Consider the following 8,262-nt stretch of genomic DNA (forward strand, 5'->3'; position numbering starts at 1 on the left):
GGAGCACACACCTCAGCGATCCGGGAACTAGGAGGAACAGGAGACACTTGGAGACACTAGGAGGAACACAGGAGGTAAGTAAGGCAGGAAGTATTCAAATGGAAGTAGTAGCAAAGTCATTGAGTCCTCTACGTGTATACGAGACCGGACAGTGAGGGTGTCTGAGGTGTGTGTTTTTATGCAGGTTGGTAATGAGGTGCTTGATTGGTGACAGGTGCAGGTGCTCAGAACTCAGGTGAGAGGGATCGTTGTGATTGTGTGGTGGTGGAGCCTGGCCAATCTGTTACACAGAAACACATTCATATAAACCCCCAAATCAATATTGAGGATTTTTTTCCAATAGTTTGTGCATCATGAACAGTGAGTGACCTGCCTGCTACAGTATTTTTCTCTGTGCATCCGTCTTCAGCGTCTCTGGCCTGTGTTAACGGGTGTTTACAGATAATATTAACATAAATGACATTTGGAAAATATGCATTGCAACGCAGTTTGTGCAAGTCCAGAACAGAGATCGGCTGTAATAAAACAATAAACTGCCGGTTACCGATCGCGTAAGTTCCAGAGGAAGGTCCTTCGGCTGTCATACACACACGTGACTGACCACTCGCTCGCACCAACAGGAGGAGGAGGAGGGGGCGTGTTACTCTCTACACTGCACTCAACCTGAGGGATTCCTACCCTTTCAGTCTTTGAGGAGACATGGTAAAACAGCGCATACCGCAGGAATGGTATAACGGAAAATATTAGCGGTTTTGAAACCGTGAAATTTTCAAATTGCGGTATACCTTGAAACCGGTAATCGGCCCATGCCTAGTCTGTATCTAGTAGATTGTGAAAGAATGATTATCAGTTCCACACACAGAGATATATAAATTCTACATTTATTTAAATGAGGGAAAAAAACTTCACTGGTATCGGATCGTATCAGTATCGGCCAATACCGAACCCTAGGTATCGGAATCGATGTCGGAGGCGAAAAAGGTGGATCGGAGCATCCCTAGTTTCCTCTTTTCTGATCATTTGGAATGAGGATAAAAAGACAAAAAAAAACATGTAAATAAGTTCAAACATCAATTCAATATCTACTATTTCCTGAATATTACTGATGAACTGATCAAAAAGTAAGTTACTGTTCACATGCGTTTTACTACTATATAGTATAGTAATATAGTAATAATTTAGTACTTTCCCTGATGTCGTCATAATATGCAAATGAGATGAGTATATTTACACCCCACATAAACTTTCGGTCATGCCCAACATTTTTCTAATTTACAGTAGATCTCTATCTTTAAGCCCTTTCAAGCCACAAGCTTTTGAAATCTATGTCAAAATCCAGCATTTTTTGTCTATATGAATATCAGCATCTGTACCACGTTGCATATTTTTGCTCAGTTTGAGTCTCTAACTGTTTGAGTTCAGAATAAAACTAAACTTTTTTCCCCTCAATATTCTTACTAAATAAGCCATAAAAGCCTGATTGATCAAATACACACATATTGGTCAACAGATGTTGTATTAAATAGTGCTTTATAAATAAAATGACACTGACATTGATTGATCAAATACACACATGCAGACTTTTTATTTTATTTTATTTTGTCTAAAGGTTAAATAAACTGTTCCATTTAAAAAAATTGATTTCAGATTATTATGTCAGGCTTTATAGGGTAAAAGTCTAGACACACCAACCATTCAATTCCCCATTTATTCCTCTTGTGAAATACATCATAGTTTCTGACCTGTGTACAGCATGGGGTTCATCTGGTAAAAGGAGCGGTGGTTGATCATCGGCGTGTAGATTGGCTGTCCATTCAGCCATGGCATCATGGCCTTCTGTGCCTCCGTCATCAGCCTGTGCTGCATCACCGCTAAATAGACATAATAGGGCATTATGGAGAGTGCCTTTATCTCTGTGTTCAGTGAAAGAAGCTGATGGTTTTTGTGTTTGAACCTTTCTCGGGGCAGCAGCAGGTTTGAGGGCAGCAGGGGAAGCAACAGATACAGAAGAGAATGATGAGCGCCAGCATGCCGAGGATGATGAGGAGAACCGCCAACCAATCTAACAGAACAAACCACAACACACATTCAGACATGCACTGATGATTAGGCTATGTTTATCTGTTCATGATGATACGGCTCCATTCATCTACACAAATCAGTCCAGGACTTTCATTGAAGTACTAAAGTCAGTTCCAGTCATTTGCTACTTTATATCTTGTTGTGTTTGTCTTTTTTCTAATGTAAGTGTTCCATGATTGGTCCTAATCATGTGTTCATGTGTGGTGATTTATAAGCATCTCTATATGTTGTAATTGAGTATGAGTTTGCTTCTATTTTTAATGCAATTAAAATTTTTTAACGTGTCCGTTATTTTTAAAAGAATTATAATTATACTATTATAATTTGTACAATTATAAAGTGTACATTCATGATTTTTTTGTTGTTGCGTTAAAGGGCTTTTGTTCTCTAGAGTTTAATGAACACACTCATGTTAGTACAGTAATCAGGTAATTAACTTACGGTACACTATAAGTTTAATCTCTTGGTCTGAATCTCAGACTGTGTCTCCAGGTGCTTCCACAGAGCAGAAATACATCCCGTTATCCCACCACATCACCTCATTGATGACCAGATCAGCCTCTGATCGAACATAAACATACAGTCAGCAAAATCACAAAAAACACTAATTTACCCCATCATCACCACAGGAATATCTGTACTAGGACAACAATGACTAATCAATAAAAAAAAATTGGCTACTTCATGGAAATCAAACTAGCTGACAAATAACAAAAGTCAGGTCTCATTTAGTTCACTTTGCAGTAGGGCTGGGCAATATACATAAAATTTTATATTATTCAAAATTTTTAAGATAATCGATATACAGTGGGTACGGAAAGTATTCAGACCCCCTTAAATTTTTCACTCTTTGTTATATTGCAGCCATTTGCTAAAATCATTTAAGTTAATTTTTTTTCCTCATTAATGTACACACAGCACCCCATATTGACAGAAAAACACAGAATTGTTGACATTTATGCAGATTTATTAAAAAAGAAAATCTGAAATATCACATGGTCCTAAGTATTCAGACCCTTTGCTCAATATTTAGTAGAAGCACCCTTTTGATCGAATAATTTTTGCATTTGCTCCAGAATACTTAAATAGGTGATATCCTTCTGCCCCATTAAAAATGATTAGGATAGAAGAGCTACATTCAAAATGTTAAGTGCAAAACACACAGTTTCTTCTTTTTACTAAATTAACACATGTAACTAACAATTTGAAAAAAAAAAGTGCATTTTGACAGCTTCTTTGGAACAATGTAATTCACATACTATATTCCACACTGTGGAGCCGGGGTAAATTATGCAAGTGTTTCACAAGTTTTAGCTAAGAACACAAGTCTGTTAACAGTTTCTGGTTTAAGAGATGCTCTGTGGCATGACACTACACTCTTAAAAATAAAGGTGCTTCAAACGGTTCTTCACAGCGATGCCATAGAAGAACCATTTTTGGTTCCACAAAGAACCATTCAGTCAAAGCTTCTTTAAAGAACCATCTCTTTCTTACCTTTTTATAACCTTTTTTCACCACAAAGAACCTTTTGTGAAACAGAAAGGCTTTTCAGATGTTAAAGGTTCTTTATGGAACCATTTAGACAAAAAGGTTCTTCTATGGCATCGTGAAGCACCTTTATTTTTAAGAGTGTATGTTCTCACTGGTGCTAAAAACTCTTTCAGATGGGGAACTAGATGCTGGAACACATAAGAACTTCTTGGCTAGTTTGCAGGAGTGAAACTGCCTATTGGTACCATCTTTGGCACATTCATTTTCAACAATATTCAATTCACAATATCCTGTAATTATATATTCGATTATCACGATAATACCTCTAATATTTGATATATCACCCAGATCTATTTTACAATAGTAAAAAAAAGAAGCTTAATTAGCTAGTTAGCAGGCTCTTTTAATTCATGATATCTTGAAAACATTGAGTCTGGGGCATCTCACACAAGGATAGGGTTGGGTCCCGAAACCCGGTACCAATATGGCACGGTACCTATGTAACCGGTATGTACAAGAACCGAATCAGAACGCAGATTTCGGTGCCTCAGTTTGGTGCCATGCCTGAGCGATCGATTGAAATATTTGTCCTCTGGTTCTCCGAAAAGGACGTAAGAAACATCATCACCGGCACCGCACAAAAAATTATTTCCCAACTGAGAAAATGTACGTGAACTCAAGTCGGAAAGCTCTAATAATACAAATCCAACAAATCATTGTAGTAATGCCAGTGTCCATGTTGTTTTCACATTCCAACTTAAAAGCACAACTCGGGAAATGAGAGCATCCGAGGAGCGCGTGAATGCAGTAATTACACTTGCTCTGATGGCAGCATGCAGGTAGCCTTCCGTTAACTAAGCTAAACATGCTTAAATTAAAATGCCTAAAGATAAACCTCCCTTGTATTCACATTTCTAAACCTGTTGTCCAACAAAAGAGAACATTATAACCTTTTTACTCCACAACACCAGTCAAATGCTTCCTTCTGTGATCTGATGTGGCTTCTTGTCACAGAATGAGGGAGAAAATATGCTCCATAGGCTACTTTAAAAAGAATACGTCTATTAGCAATGGATTATAAATATACTTAATTGTTATGAAAATACCAGAGATGGCTTGAATAACACCGATCAACTATATTGTCGCAGTTGAGTGCTTTGTCTTTGTTTTTTCATTCAAAACGTTTTTATGTTCTGTTTACTCAGTTACAGATATAATGGCGATGCCTTTGTCCATATTAGGGATTTCCTGGAGGGTCATGAGTTCCGCTACTTCTGTGACTGGATATGTGGATTTTCTGTGCGAGGGTGCCCTCTGGTGTCCAGTATGAATGAAACAGACATCATGTGTTTATAATGCTAATGGCCAATCCATAATTTTTTGGGGGAATTTATTTATTTTTAATAAGTATCGGTTCAGGCACCGTTTAGGCGCTGTAACCATTTTAAAAGTATCGATTTGGCACCAGTATCGAAAAAAACCCAAACAATACCCAACCCTACACAAGGATTGTGTTAATGCTAATTTCTCTATCGCTCAAGTTTTATTCTTGCTCACTATAGTCCATTATCACTCAGGTTTGACTAGTTCGCTATCACTGGTTTGAGTGTAGTTCACCATCGCTCAGGTTTGATTCTAGCTTACTATCACTCAGGTTTGATTCTGGTTCACCACTCAGGTTTGATTCTAGTTTAGTATAGTTCACTATTACTCAGGTTTGTAATGGTTCAACGGATCACAAAACTTATGGTTTGGATCATATGGTTTTTGAGTCACTGATCGGATCAGCAAGAAAAATATTTCAATTTAACTTTGCTTTCCATTTATTAAAACTAAGTACTTTTTTGATACCACAGCAAAAACTACAAAACTAACTAAGAAAGTTAAAACATGATTAAAGACAAGTGAACAGCCAGCAAAAAAAATGAGAACAAATGCAAATTACAAGCATAGATAAATACAACAGAACAAAGTTATAAACAAAATAAGGTCGGTAGTATTCAGGTACAGAAATGTAATAATTAAGTGTAAAATAACACTGCATAGTGTGCACTGTATAAATTAAATATAGATTAATCTTTGTCAAAGCTGTGTTTTGTTGTTTGATGGGCATTACTGCTGTCCCTTTAAAGGGTTAGTTCACCCAAAAATGAAAATTCTGTCATTAATTACTCACCCTCATGTCGTTCCAAAACCGTAAGACCTCCGTTCATCTTCGGAACACAAATTAAGAAACGTAGCAAGGAGATCGGTAAAATAATCTATGTGACATCAGGGGTTCAACCGTAATATTACGAAGCTACGAGAATACTTTTTGTGCGCAAAAGAAAAAAAAACGACTTTATTCAACAATTAGTCACATACATGCATACATACATATTTCTGTCAGGACCATTATCGTCAAAGATGATTGACAATTAGCATACAGTTTGGATTGGCAGTATGGTTCTGTCCTGGGCAAGAACTCCCTGCGCATCCATGCAGCCTAGCATGGATGAGAGCAGGGAGATCAGCAATAACCCCCCAGGGTAAACAGAACAGAACCAACATAAATGTATTGCAGATATTGTTAAAGTTCAATAATTTTATGTACACATTTTAGAATTAGTCTGATTCAGAGGAGAATCAGAAGGCTGAATCCGGACTGACAGAGGAGGAGTTGGGGATGGAGGAGGGTAATTAGCTATTGAGCAATGCAAAAACTGCTGATAATACTGAGGGACCTTATATATGAATGCTTAGATAGGTGTCATATTCCCATAGGTAGATGGGGTTTAGCTGAGAGTCAGCTGATGCGAGCTTGACTAACGTGACCTGCCAGAACTTACGCTATGCTTGATTTCTGTCAGGACCACTATCGTCAAAGGTGATTGACAATTAGCATACAGTTTGGATTGGTGGTATGGTTCTGTTCTGGGCAAGAACTCCCTGCACATCCATGCAGCCTAGCATGGATGAGAGCAGGGAGAGCAGCAATAACCCCCCAAAACAAAATCATATGCTGATATCCCCCAATAAAAACTGATAGCAAAATCTCAAAGCCTTAAGCAACAAGCATGTTGCCTTTAACCAATGACCAATCAAATATGTTGCCAAAACCCGCATAACCTGTAGCAACAATTCTGTTGCCTTTAACAGATGACCTAATGAATACATTGCCAATACCTTAAAGGCTTAAGCAACATGTTCTCAATAACACCAGATAGACTTAAGAAAAACATGTTCCAAATATGACTACAGCTTTTAGAACAAGCATGTTCCAATAACAACCGAGCTTAAGAACAAGCATGTTTCCAATACGACTAGACAGAACAAGTGTGTCTGATGCGGGAACAGAATCAACGCTGAACTGACGGCTGCATCCGAACTGGAAAATGCTGCCTTTGGAGGACACATTTCAAGGTAGGAAGGCATCCTCGGCATACACGTCGAATCCAAAGTTAGCTTCATTTCCTGCCTCCTGAGATACCTCATCTGGTCGATATTTAAAGGCAGAATAGATGTATCCGTCGCTGCTTTGATACCCAAAATCCTGTGTGTTCTATCCCATGATGGCTGATCAAATAAATCATTGAATATTTACTTAGTTATCACCAAAGCTCGTTCTATTTTGTTGTAGATCATTGAACCGTTAAGCTGCCTCAGAAGCATGTCCTATATCAGTTTCATGAGTTACCTTCATGAACAAACGCTGCCTGCGAAGTCATTGGCTGATAGGCGGCAAGGCAGCATGTCAGCAGCCTAGGTTTTTGGATGCAGACGACTTCAACTGAACAATGACCATTTACTATTTTCTCTTGGAGCTGCGCAGCAGCAGAAATTATTTTAATATGCTTTCCTACCTGCCTGTCAACGTATGTATTATCATACCTCTGCGCACCCGGTTCGCGCAGACAGGATACGTCATCAGCGCGTAGGGCTGTAGTACTCGAGTCCATTTTTCTATTGTCTCGGACTCGTTGGTGTTTGCACTCGGACTTGGTCATTGGACTCGCCAAATGTTCTTGTTGGTCTCGACTGAGTCCAGCAATATGCTTTTTTTTCTCCTTCAAAACAAAACCACATTTGCATGTCGCGCCTGAAAACGCGTGGACACCGCTAGGCGCGCCGCTTTCTCCTTCTTTCCAAAGCACTCTGTAGCCTGCGCTCTATGCTTGCGCTCCCGTGGCATCTGCTGTTGCTAAGCAACTATGACCTGCGCTCTCCATGAAGACGCGGAAGTTTCAGCAAAGGATAAATGGATTTGCAGCACTAAAAATCCCTTGCAGTAGCTCTGCTACTAAATTTATTTAAAAAAATGGCTATCCTTGTACAGCTATGATCAGCTGTTTCTCCATCTTGGCTTAGCTTTCAATTTTGTTACGGGAAAGGATGAAGCTGATTGGTTGATTCTTGTCACATGACATACAGTATGGTTTTACAAACCACAGAGAATTCTTCGACGGGGCACGGAAGAAGAAACACAAGGCCAACTGCAAATTTTGCAACAAAACTATTGCAGAAACCTGTGGGACAACATCTAATTTCGTAAGGCACCTGCAAAGACACCGCAAAGAGAGGTAAGTTGAGCCGGAAGGCATCCTGAACATAAGAATTAGCCTCTTTGGTAAAATACGGTTAATTAGTTAACTACATTAGTGTTAGAAAACACTCTCTGTCTGTATTGGTTCCAGATGTTTTGATGTTTTC

The 8,262-nt window shown here is 38.8% G+C and overlaps 1 pseudogene; it reads right to left on the reverse strand.

The window, feature by feature from the left end:
• LOC107551090 (immunoglobulin-like domain-containing receptor 1) overlaps positions 1 to 7,280 on the reverse strand; it is a 42,420-nt pseudogene extending 35,140 nt beyond the window's left edge.
• Between the last annotated feature and the right edge of the window lie 982 nt (positions 7,281 to 8,262).

The sequence above is a fragment of the Sinocyclocheilus grahami genome, unplaced genomic scaffold (genome assembly GCF_001515645.1).
Source record: "Sinocyclocheilus grahami isolate Dianchi unplaced genomic scaffold, SAMN03320097.WGS_v1.1 scaffold414.1, whole genome shotgun sequence".
Classification (NCBI taxonomy): domain Eukaryota; kingdom Metazoa; phylum Chordata; class Actinopteri; order Cypriniformes; family Cyprinidae; genus Sinocyclocheilus; species Sinocyclocheilus grahami.